Source organism: Scleropages formosus, chromosome 10 (genome assembly GCF_900964775.1).
Source record: "Scleropages formosus chromosome 10, fSclFor1.1, whole genome shotgun sequence".
NCBI classification, from domain to species: Eukaryota; Metazoa; Chordata; class Actinopteri; order Osteoglossiformes; family Osteoglossidae; genus Scleropages; species Scleropages formosus.
In genome coordinates this window covers 8,858,885-8,871,320 of record NC_041815.1, presented here as the reverse complement: position 1 = coordinate 8,871,320, position 12,436 = coordinate 8,858,885, and positions in this window count along the sequence as shown.

The window sequence follows — 12,436 nt, the reverse complement described above, 5'->3', positions numbered from 1 at the left end:
TTAAGCAAGGGAATTTGTGAAAGAAAAAAATGCTTTTACTCTATTTCATCTGTCACGCTCTTCTTGTTTATTTTCAATAAATGTTTATCTTTCTCTTCTTAAAATCAGTCAGTTCACTTTTACTGCAAACCACTGCAAGACTTTCTTACAGTAAGCAAATTTCTGTATATTTCATTGGTTAATATTTGCTACCAGTCACAGTTTTTACATATTTCTCCTTCAGTTTCATTCATTGTTAAAAGACCCACTATGGATAACCACTTGTCCTAAAGCAGGGCTCAGGTCAACAAGTGGCTCTAAATTGCTTTTAATGAGTAAATAGATGTATGCAGTAGACCTCAGACGTGTTGGTGAAATTTTCAAGGTGTTTCCTAATTCCTAATTCCACCATATGCCTCTGGAACAGACTCAGGACAACCATAACCCTGTACTGAACAAGCAGCTATTGATGATGGATGGATGGATGGATGGATGAATGGATGGATGGATGGATGAATGGATGGATGAGATAATAATTCTAGAAAGGCAATGGACTGTTTAGTATACATTATATTCTTTCACTTCTAAGACCTTTTGGCTCAATTTTACTACAGTACCAATGACTTCAGCTAGAAGCAGAGTGAACACTATGTTATGGAGTGGGTGACTTGACCACTGCTTTCACTGAAGGAAGCTCTACCTCCTCGCACACATTTATCTTGTTTTGGGTAGCCTGTTGAGGCTAAGGTGCAGTGTTTTGGGCGGATGTCCCCACAGGGTGGTGCAAAGATGAATTGTGACTGTCAGTGTCTTGAACCACTTTGTGTTGGGAGATGTCATGGGAGCTCACCTGGGGAAGTTTGTCAGTGTTTTTCTTGGACATGACGATCTCAAGGACAAGCTGGGTATCAGGCTAGGTGCTGATGTTTCAATGTGTGTTTGCACCCTGTCATTGCAGAGCCGGTCTGGTTTTACCACAATCTGACATATTTTACTTTGCTTTATCAGGGACAACCTCTCACCTGTTTCCTGTGTTCAAGCTAGGGAGACACGAGTAAAGGCTGAAAGGACTTGACATGCCAGCATTGCTTGAAGACCAACCACCTGGCCAAGGACTGTATGGGCCCTTACTGCTGTTTCCAGATTGGGGGAGAGCCAAGAGAAAAGGCGTAGATTAAAAAGAGTAAGGGGATCAGCACTGAACCCTGCAGAACACTAGTTGAGTGAGACTGAGTCAAAGACAGACATCAACCCAAACCACCCAGTAGGATCTACCCAAAAGGTAAAACTCAATATATTTTTGTGGTGATTCAGTACTGATCCAAGCTGCTCTAGAGGGGAAAGAAGAAATCATTGGTTGCAAGTGCTATATGCTGCAGAGAGGTTAAGAATAATGAGGACAAAGGAAATTGAGGCAGCTCTAGCTGACTAAAGAACTTCTGACACTGCAAGGAGGGCAGCCTCAGTGGGTTGGCTGACCTTGAATGTAGACTGATGAATAGATTATCATCATGCGGAAGCAGGACCCAAGTGCAGGATCGTTTATTTAGGAGTGAGGGTATAGACTTATTCTTGTTGTCAGGGATGGGCAAATAGTCAGTTGATTGGCGGTCAGGGTGAGAGCGAAGATCTGTGGTCGAAGTCAGGAGGCAGGGCGAATGGTCAGGAGCCAGGGAATGAAGAATAGGATATGAGGATGAAGGGGAATAGCACATAGAATGAGGTGAGCACCGATAGTGCAGAGGGGACGGTTGTCTCAATGAGATTCTGCACTGAGAAGGGGCTGAGGAGTGTCTTTTTAAGTCGAGTGCTCCGATTACCACCAGGTGCTTTATCAGACCCAGGTGCTGCTGGTTGAGGTGGGGTGTGGACATGAAGGTAAGCAGCATGTTCAACAGTTTTTGAGAAAAAAGGGAAACTAAAGAGTGGCAAGTAATTCTGAACCAAGTTGCGGTACAGATACCAGTGGTGGAATATGGGTAGATTTACACTGATTCATTTAGTTGACGCTTTCCTCCACTCAGAGTGTTATCGTCACGCGGAACCGAGGACGTGGGAATGGCTGGACCCAAGAGCAGGATAGTTTGTCAGAAAACGAGGGGTCAGGCGAGTTCTTGTTGTCGAGGATGGGCAAAGAGTTGGTCGATCGGCGGTCAGAGTGGAAGCAAAGATCTATGGACGTAGTCAGGAGACGAGACGAATGGTTTGAAGCCGGGAAATGAAGAACAGCGACTGGGAACGAAGGAGATCGGAACATGAGCGCTAAGCAGGATGGTTGTCTCATTGAGATTCTGTGAGTGTGAAGGAGCCGAGGAGGGGTTTTAAAAGCCAAGAGTTCTAATTGTCATCAGGTGCTTGATCGTCTTCAGGTCCTGTCGATTGTAGTGCGGGCATGAACGTGATAGTACCCCCCTCCCCACGGGTGCCTGCAGCTACCCTGTGACGTCAGGAAGGAGAGCGGCCTCTGGGATGGGGTGCCGGCCTATCCGGATGGTCCCTATGGAAGTCAGCGGGAAGTTAAGGATGTCGCAGGCCGGCACCCAACTGCACTCTTCTGGCCCATACCCCTCCCAACCCACAAGGTAGTACAGGCCCCCACACCGGCACTTGGAGTCCAGGAGGGTGCAGATGGCATAGGCTGGTTCCCCATCCACCTCCATCGGAGGGGATGTCGGGTCCCCCCGAGTGGCTTGGAGCAGAGAAGTACTGTAGGGCTTGAGAAGGGAGAGATAAAAAGTGGGGCAGATGCGTAAATGAGGAGGAAACCGTAACAGATAAGTGACTGGGTTGATCTGTCAAAGGATGTTGCAGGGACTAATGAACCTGGGGCAGAATTTCTTGGAGGGCTTCAGACGGAAGTCTCTGGTCGACAGCCATACCCATTGCCCAGGTTGGAAGAACAGGGTCCGGTGGTGCCAGTCAGTCTGTTTGTATCGGAGAAACACTTTGGTGAAGATGTTCCCGCACTGCCCACCAAGCTGCTTTGCTGTTCTGGAACCAGGAGTCCACCGCGGGGACTTCAGAGGGACCGGGTGCCAAGGGAACAGGGGAGATTGGTACCCGAGGATGCACTGAAATGGGATAGACCTGTGGAGGAATGGGACAGGGAGTTATTTGGCCCAGGGCAGGAAACGGCCCACTGGTCTTGGGCTTGTCCACAGTAGCTTCTAAGAAAGCGGCCAAGGTCTTAGTTTAGCCACTCCACTTGTCTGTTAGCCTGGGGATGGTAACCCGAGGTAAGGCTGTAGGCAGTTTGTAGTGTACGGAGTCATGTTGGGTTAGCTGTTCACCAATCAACCAATGTCCACAGCTGCTTGTCCCAAGCGGGATTGCAATGAGCCGAAGCTTACCTGGCAGCCCGGGGCGCAGGGCAAGGGAGAGGGGTCACACCCAGGATGGAACGCCAGTCTGCCGTAAGGCACCCCAAGCAGGACTCGAACCCCAGACTCGCCACACAACGGGCACTGATCAAAATCAGTTGTTTACAGAACATGAACGTTTAACCAGAAAGTTCCAGGCCCATTACTGCTGCAGTAAGCCTCACCAATGAACTTATACTGAATTGTGTCACTCAAACTACCCTGCTATACAAATAGCTCAGATTATGTCATTCATAATAGCTAATGTTTGGTTTTACTACGCAACTTTACTGTGTGAGTCCTAAGCAGTTGAAAGCATGTAAATGTATGAAATACTTATCCATGTATGCACAATTATCTATGTCATGTTTATCTTACATGTAATTTTATCATGAGCAATAACCCATCATTTTCTATTTGCGCAGTGGTAACAAATGAACTTTACAGTGTACATAAATTTTGCCTCTTCTTATGTATTGAGTTCTGCCCAGTTTAATCGAAGAATTAAATAAATTCAAATGTTGTGGAACAGATGCTGTTAAAATTCACTATCAGAAGATTGCATTATGTTGTAAACTGAAATATAAAACGGCTGACAAAGCAAAATTGAGAGCAACAGACAAATTCATGGTTAATAGTGTAACTGTTGTAGTACCCCTGCACTTACCCTGAATTCATATAGTAAGAATACTTTGTTTTAGAAATAGGAAAAAAGTAAATCATTGTGAAAGTGCTTTTCTGAAACTGTAAATCAGATAGAAAGATAGTCAATCTACTAATTAATTTTATGCTCAAGTACTCTATTCACTTTTATTATATATTTTTATTGTTAATTTTTCTGCTGATAGCTGTGAAATTTGTGATTGATATAAAAAATGTGCAATGATGCAATGTTTTTACATTTTAATTGGTTTTCTGTTCTGGTTACACAGATGCACAGTTCTGGCTTACTAATCCATCTCTGGTGAGCCACCAACATAACATACATCACACACACACACACACACACACACACACACACACACACACACTTTCAGAACCGCTTGTCCCATACGGGGTCGCGGGGAACCGGAGCCTACCCGGTAACACAGGGCGTAAGGCCGGAGGGGGAGGGGACACACCCAGGACGGGACGCCAGTCCATCGCAAGGCACCCCAAGCGGGACTCAAACCCCCAACCCACCGGAGAGCAGGACTGTGGTCCGCGCCACTGCACCCCCTAACATACATCAGTTTATAGTAAATGTATACAGTTCAAGTTCAGCTTATTTTTATTGTCATTCCTATGTATAGCTTGCATACAGTGGAATGAAATGTTGTTTCTCAGGACACCATGGTGCATAAAATACTAATCTATGTATGTACATTTATTTGTCATATTTATCTTAAATGTAATTTTCTAATGTGCATCTACATCTGTTTTGTATGGATTACATAGTTTCAAATTCAAGTTTATTGTCATAGATACAAATACCTTGTACATGTATCATGAAAATCTTCCTGAATGCTTCTCCACAGACTATGGACAAAGAGAATAGAAACACTGCACAAACAAAACAATGGCAATGACAATGAGTACTGCAACAGCAATAGCAATAAATAATGGTAACAGTAGTAACAATAATGCCAGTTGACAGTCAGAGAACTCAGAACGAGAGAATGAGAATGCTTAAAGTGGCAGTGTAATTTACCAGTGTGCTTGGGTGGAGCAGTCCAATTCTAGTTACTAAAGGTAGCACATTGGTTAGTGTTGTATAGTCTTACAGCATTGGGGTAAAAGCTGTTCCAGTACCTAACTGTGCGGGTTCGAATAGACCTAAGCAGTTTTGCAGATGGTAGGGAAGAGAAGAGTGCCCGTGCGGGGTGACTATGGTCTTTCATGATGCGCATCGTCTTTCTGAGGCAGCGTATGGTGTAGGTGTCCTCAACTGCTGGTAGCTGTGTGCCGATGGTTTCCTGAGCCGTTTTGACCACCCACTGTAGGGCTTCCTTGTCCTGTATGGAGCAGCTGCCACTCCAGGATGTAATACACCCTGTGAGGACGGACTCCACAGCACACCTGTAGAAAGTGGTGAGGGCTGTAGTGGACATTCAGGCTTTGTTCAGACTCCTGAGGAAGTGGAGACGTTGATGGGTCTTTTTAATGGTTGATGCTGTGTGCTCAGTCCATGTGAGTTTGACAGCGAGGGTGACCCCGAGGAATTTGAAGCTGTTGACCCTCTCTACAACGTTCCTTCCTATGTAGATGGGTGCCTGAACCGTATCCTGTTTCCTGAAGTCAATCACCAACTCCTTAGTTTTACTGACATTGAGAGACAGGTTGTTGTCCTGGCACCACTCTGCCAGGAGCCTCACCTCCTCTCTGTAGGCCGTCTCATCGGTGTTGGTGATCAGCAAACTTTATGATGGTGTTGGAGCTGTGACTGGCCACACAGTCATGTGTGAACAGGGAGTATAGCACTGGGCTCAGGACGCTTCCCTGTGGAGTGCCAGTGTTGAGGATCAGTAGGGAGGAGGTATTACTGCCAATCCACACACGCAGGGGTCTGTTGGTGAGGAAATCCAGGATCCAGTTGCACAATGTGGCACTCAGTCCCAGCCCTAGTAGTTTCTGGATTAGCTTGGTTGGGATGACAGTGTTAAATGCTGAGCTATAGTCTACAAACACTAGCCTTGCATACCAGTTTTTATTATCCAGGTGAGACAGAATGGTGTGAAGTGTGTGTGATATCACGTCTTCAGTGGATCTGTTGTGGCGGTAGGCAAGCTGCAGTGGGTCTAGAGTGTGTGGGATGGTGTCCTTAATGTGTCCCAGCACCAGCCTCTTAAAGCATTTCATTGCAATGGGGGTCAGTGCCACCGGGCGATAGTCATTAAGGCAGCTCACTTTGTTCTTATTAGGAACAAGGATGATGGTGGTGTTTTTGAAACAAGTGGGTACAGCTGAGCTTTTTAAGGAGGTGTCAAATATGTCAGTGAAGACAGTAGCCAGTTGCTCACTGCATGTTTTTAAAACTTGCCCTGAAATTCCGTCCGGACCAGCAGCTTTGCGGATGTTGACTCGGTATAAAGTTTTTCTCACCTGTGCCACAGAGATGGTGAGACTGGTGTTATCATGTACTGTGGGGATGCGCAGTAGGGAGTCTTAGTTCTCGAACTCGAAGCGGCCATAAAACGCATTCAGTCCGTCAGGGAGAGACGCAGCGGCACCTGTCAATGACTGCCTCTGTGGTTTAGAATCTGTTAGTTTGGATTCCCTGCCACAGCCTACGTGCATCTTGAGTGCAGTTAAACTCTGATTCCACCTTCCTGCTATATTCCCATTTTGCGTTGGCGATGGCTTTGTGGAGCTCGTGCTTGCTCTTCTTGTACGTGTCCGTGTCTCCAGACTGAAACGCGCAAGTTCGCGCACGGATCTTAATTCGGATTTCGGCGGTTATCCATGGTTTTTGGTTGGGGAATGAGCGGACTGTTTTATATATGGTATGCAGACATTTACACAGTAGCGGGTGAAGTCCATGACCACTGTGGCATACTCGTCCAGATTGGAGGATGAGTTTCTGAACATGTTCCAGTCTACAGAGTCAAAGCAGTCCTGGAGCCTTTCCTCTGCTTCTGGTGTCCAGCGCTGCACAGTGCGCTTGACAGGCTCCTCTCGCTTGAGTTTCTGCTTGTAGACCGGGAGCAGCAGAATCGAGGTGTGATCTGACTGCCCGAGGTGTGGACGCAACAGGGAGCGGTACGCACCTTTGTGTGAAGTGTAGCAGTGGTCGAGGGTGTTTGAGCCTCTGGTGGGGCAGGAGATGTGCTGACAGTACTTGGGATACACATTCCTGAAATTGGCTTGGTTAAAGTCTCCAGAGATAATGAACGGTCCATCTGGGTGCTTGTTCTCGTACTTAGTGATGACGTGGTACAGTTCGTTCAGCGCGCTGTATGTGTTCTTTTGGGGTGGGATGAAAACTGCAGCCATGAGCACAGCCAAGAACTCCCTGGGCAGGTAGAACGGTCGGTATTTGATCAGAAGGTATTCAAGGTCCGGAGTGCAGTTCTGTGCAATCACTTCCACATTCGTGTACCATGCATTGTTAATGAGAAAGCATACGCCCCCTCCTCTCTTTTTCCCCGATGAATCAGTCCAATCTGCACGGTAAATTGAGAAGCCCTCAGGCTGGACCGCGTGGTCCGCTGTGCTGGCGGTGAGCCACGTCTCCGTAAAGCAGAAAACACAGCAGTTCCCTAAATCTCTTCAGAATTTAAGTCGCCCTCTGAGATTGCCCAGTTTGTTGTTGAGAGACTGAACGATGGACAGGAAAATGCTGGGCATTGGAGGCCGTAGCCCGTGGCATTTCTCCCTCACCTGAACGCCGGCCCTGCGGCCCCGTTTCCAAGATCGCGTCTTCTGTGTGGTCTCGGGTGGGACGCGGTCATGATGTTGTTCGCGGCAAAGCGAAGGTAGCCAGTTCGGCTCTCTAACGCTAAGAATTGCCTCTAATCGCATTGTTTCACGTATTTGCAGAAGTGTTTGGAGGTCATAAGTAATAAGAGAGTAAACTGGCTGGAGGAATAGTGACACAAACAAAATAATATACACTAAACCAACAAGTCTGCAAGGAGAAGCAATCAACACGTCGCCTCGTGCCGGCACCATCTCTTTGCTGCTAAATATTAATTTTCGGTTTATAAATGTGAAAATTGTGATTCATGTAAAAAATAGTACTGCAAGCATTTTAATTAGTGTCCTTTTCTGGTTATAGAGATGCACAGTTTTAGCCTGCTAAATCATCTCTGCTAAGACACCAACATCACATCCATTTGTACGTTTTCTGCAGTAACCACATCTCTCCTAATCTATTCTTGTATGAGACCTGCCCATGTTTAAAAACAGAACAAACACATTTCATCATACTGTTGCTCATCTCTCTTTGGTGGTAAGGAGTTCAGAGGACCTCTCCTTCCACAGATGAGAAGCTATACAGGTCTTCACCAATAACTTCATGTGAAATCCTGTACTCTGTTGTTTATTGTTTAGAAAAGGAATACAGAAAACAGTTGATCCATTAAAACGTAACAGGACTTTTTACCTTCTTTAAATGATATAAGATGCATGATCTAGGCTTTTTTGTATGTTTTTGGAATTATTCTGTGAGGTGACTATCTCCATATGGAACAGAAATATTCTTGTTTGTTGTAACATGACCTTACATAAATGGTATGTATAAAAACATAACTGTGTCACAAAAAAACAACCCACACACACACACACAGACAGACATGTCTGAAACCGCTTGTCCCTATTGGGGTTGCAGTGAGCTAGAGCCTTACCCGGCAGCACAGGGCGCAGGGCTGGAGGGGAAGGGGACACACCCAGGACAGGCAAAAAAGCAACCAATACGTTAAATAGCAATGTATTGCATGAGAAGTCCTACCACTGCTTCCAGGCATGTACATTTTCTTTATTTGTTTATTTATTTGGTCTTTAAATAGCCATAATTGCTTAAAAGTCAGCACTGACAATAAATAAGGCACTACTATAGTCAAAAGCATTGCTCTGATAATCATATAGAAAAAGCAACAATGCAGGCCAAATACTCAGCCTTCTTTTCTGGAGTAGTGATACTGCTAGGCTGCAAATTCTGTTACAGATATTGCCACTGTAATTGCATCTTCCAGCACTTCAGAGATTCTCCTGCTGACAGGCTGCCATGAACCAGTGGAGATGACTGGTGGCACGGTGGACCAGAGATTCACACTGAGTCTAGGTGGAGTTCGCATCTTCTCCCTGTGTCTGTGTGGGTTTCCCCCGGTCCTCTGGTTTCTTACCACAGTTCTAATTCCACTGCTCATATGGATTGGTGACACTAAATTGCCCATAGCTGGTAAAAGGGTGTGTGAGTACATGCACGTGTGGCTACCCTGGGATGGAATGGAATTTTGTCCAGAGTATACCCCTCCTCAACCTTGCACCAAATGCTTGCACGATAGACTCTCCCAGTCCACCGTGACCCTGCTCAGAGTAAGCACTCATTGAAATTGGATGGATGTTGAAATAAAGTGTTATATGGCCAGCACTCACAGTAGTAACTACATATAAAGTATATATTTTATGCAATGTAAACACAAAAATTATGATACTGCATGAACACATTTTGGCCATGGGCCTTTTTCAGCATGGAAAAAACTCAGATGGAAAGACACACACACAGTCTGAACTGCTTGCCCCATTCGGGGTCAAGGGGAGCCAAAGCCTAACACAGCAACACAGGGTGCAGGGCTGGAGGGGGAGGGGACACACCCAGGACAGGGGGCACACCCAGTACAGGATGCCAGTCTGTCACAAGGCACCTCAAGCAGGGCTTGAACCCCAGACCCACCACAGAGCAGAATCGGGTCCAAAAAGGATAAACCCAATCATGTACAAATTACAGTTGCCTTCTCATTATCAAATATACTCATTATATATATTCATGTATTCATGCTCAAACCATACCAAAGATCAGTTCTGAAAGGCCAGCCTTTTGTCTCGCCTCCTTTTCCATTTGACATGGATGCTTCTCCTGCACATTCTGTCAAGAGCCTTCTGGACTCCAAATGCCAGGGCAACAAAATTTTCTACCTCATAGACCAATAGGGGTACAGCAGAGAGAAGCAATCTTGGGTGCCTTCTCAAGACATTCCAGACCATGCACTCATTGAGGAATTCCAAAGAACACATCTGGATTGCCCAGCTGCTCACTCCTTTGTGTTCCTGTACTAGCCTCACTTTCTCCAGTGATCTGTGTTCCTTGTCTGTTCAGTTCTCTCTTTGCTGTCATTGAAAATCCCATGCACCTCATATTATTCATCGTTTCCCCAGGACCTTCTCCCCATTTTGCACAAACAGTACTGTGCACTGTTAAATAATCTTTGCACTGTGTCATGGTCGCGTCAGAGGGAGGCGGCGGACCCAAGTGCAGAGCGCTGATCGTGGTGTCTTCGGGGAAATCCTAGAACGGAGGTCAGAGGACGGGCAAAAGGTCTTCGAGGTGCGAACGTCGTCACAGGGAGGATCCAAAAGGCGAGGTCAGTGTTCAGGCAAGAGGTCGATAATCCAAAGGAGGCAGTAGATTGGAGGAATGAGGTACGGGTTCGGGGAAGGCGTTCAGGAACAGGTAAAGGGCTGGAGATGGTCGCTAACTAGGAGGCAGATCAAGGTTCCGCATCAGCTGGCTGTCCGACGCAGCCTTTTATGCTGCGATCTGCGTTGAGTCACAGGTGTTCCGTGTTGGTCTGAAGGTGTGGGCGTGGCAGTACCCCCCCCCCGAGGATCGGTCCCGAACACTCGAGGGCGACCAGGGGGACGGCCTCGAGGCCTAGGTGCGGGCCGATCCGGATGACTGCTGTGGAAGTCGGAAACGAGGCTCGGATCAAGGATGTCTCGTGCCGCTACCCAGGACCGTTCCTCAGGTCCGTATCCTTCCCAATCCACCAGATACTGGAGTACCCCTCCACGACGGCGTGAATCCAGGAGTGCCCGTACTGCATACGCTGGTGCACCACCGTCCGGCAGGAGAATTGGGTCCGGAGGCGTGCTTGCGGGCTGGTGTAGGGAGGTGGCCAAGGGTTTGAGGAAGGATATGTGGAACGTCGGGTGTGCGCGAAGGTGTTGGGGCAGTTGCAGGCGATAAGAGACCGGGGTAACTCTGCGGATAATCTTAAAGGGTCCTAAGTACCTGGGGCTGAGTTTCTTAGACATATACGGCCCTTGGAGACCCCGGGTGGACAGCCACACCCTCTGTCCGGGTGCAAGGGAGAGGTGTCGCCGATGCCGATCGGCTTGATGTTTGATACGGGTTTGTGATTCTTGGAGATGTCGTCTGACAGCTGCCCATACCTCGCCGCTGGTTCGGTACCAAGAGTCCACAGCTGGCACATCGCTGGATCCCGGTTGCCATGGGAACAACGGTGGCTGGTACCCCAAGATGCACTGAAAAGGAGAGACACCTGTAGAGGTATGGGTGAGCGTATTGTGGGCGTACTCTGCCCACGGAAGGTATCGAACCCAGTGAGTTGGGTGTTCAAGGCAATAGCTTCTGAGGTACCGACCGATGTCTTGCTGTAGCCGTTCAACCTGCCCATTGGCTTGCGGGTGGTACCCCGATGTCATACTCACTGTGACCCCAAGTTTCTTCCAAAAGGCCCTCCACACACGCGATGTGAACTGAGGACCCCTATCGGACACTATGTCTTCCGGTATACCGTAGAGTCGGAATACCTGTTGAAACAGCAACTCTGCTGTCTCCAAGGCAGAGGGGAGTTTGGGCAAAGGAATCAAGCGACAGCCCTTGGAAAAACGATCGATCACGGTCAAGATGGTGGTCTTACCATCTGACAGTGGGAGGTCCACTAAGAAATCTAACGCTAGGTGCGTCCAGGGACGGTTGGGTACCGGCAGGGGTTCCAGGAGCCCGGCTGGACTCTGATTTGAAGCCTTGGACTGTGCACAGACTGGACACGCCCGGATGTAGTCCTGTACATCCTCCCGGAGGGACGGCCACCAGTAGAGCTGCTGGATCCTAGCCTGAGTCTTCCCAAACCCTGGGTGCCCTGCTGCTGGATGGTCATGGGCCCATTGTAGGAGAGTCGTCCTCAAACCTGGCGGAACATATTGTTTCCCAGAAGGTTTACCTGGTGGTTCGGGGTCCCCTTGTTGGGCTTGGGCCAGATCCTGGGTGAAGTCCCACTGGACGGGTGCTACAAAGCAGGACCTGGGCAGGAGGTAGTCCGCTTCCGTTACCTCCTGCGTTTCGTCATGCAGCCGGGAAAGGGCGTCCGCTTTGATATTCTTGGGACCTGGTCTGTAAGTGACAGTAAACTGGAACCGAGAAAAGAACAGTGCCCACCTGGCCTGACGCGCGTTGAGGCGCCGGGCTGTTTGCAGATATTGTAAATTCTTATGATCTGTGAATACCAAAAAAGGGTGTTGTGCCCCTTCTAGCCAATGCCTCCACTCTTCTAGGGCTAACTTAATTGCTAGGAGCTCTCTATTTCCTATGTTGTAGTTTCGTTCCGCCTCCGACAGTTTCCTAGAAAAGAATGCGCAAGGGTATAATTTCATGG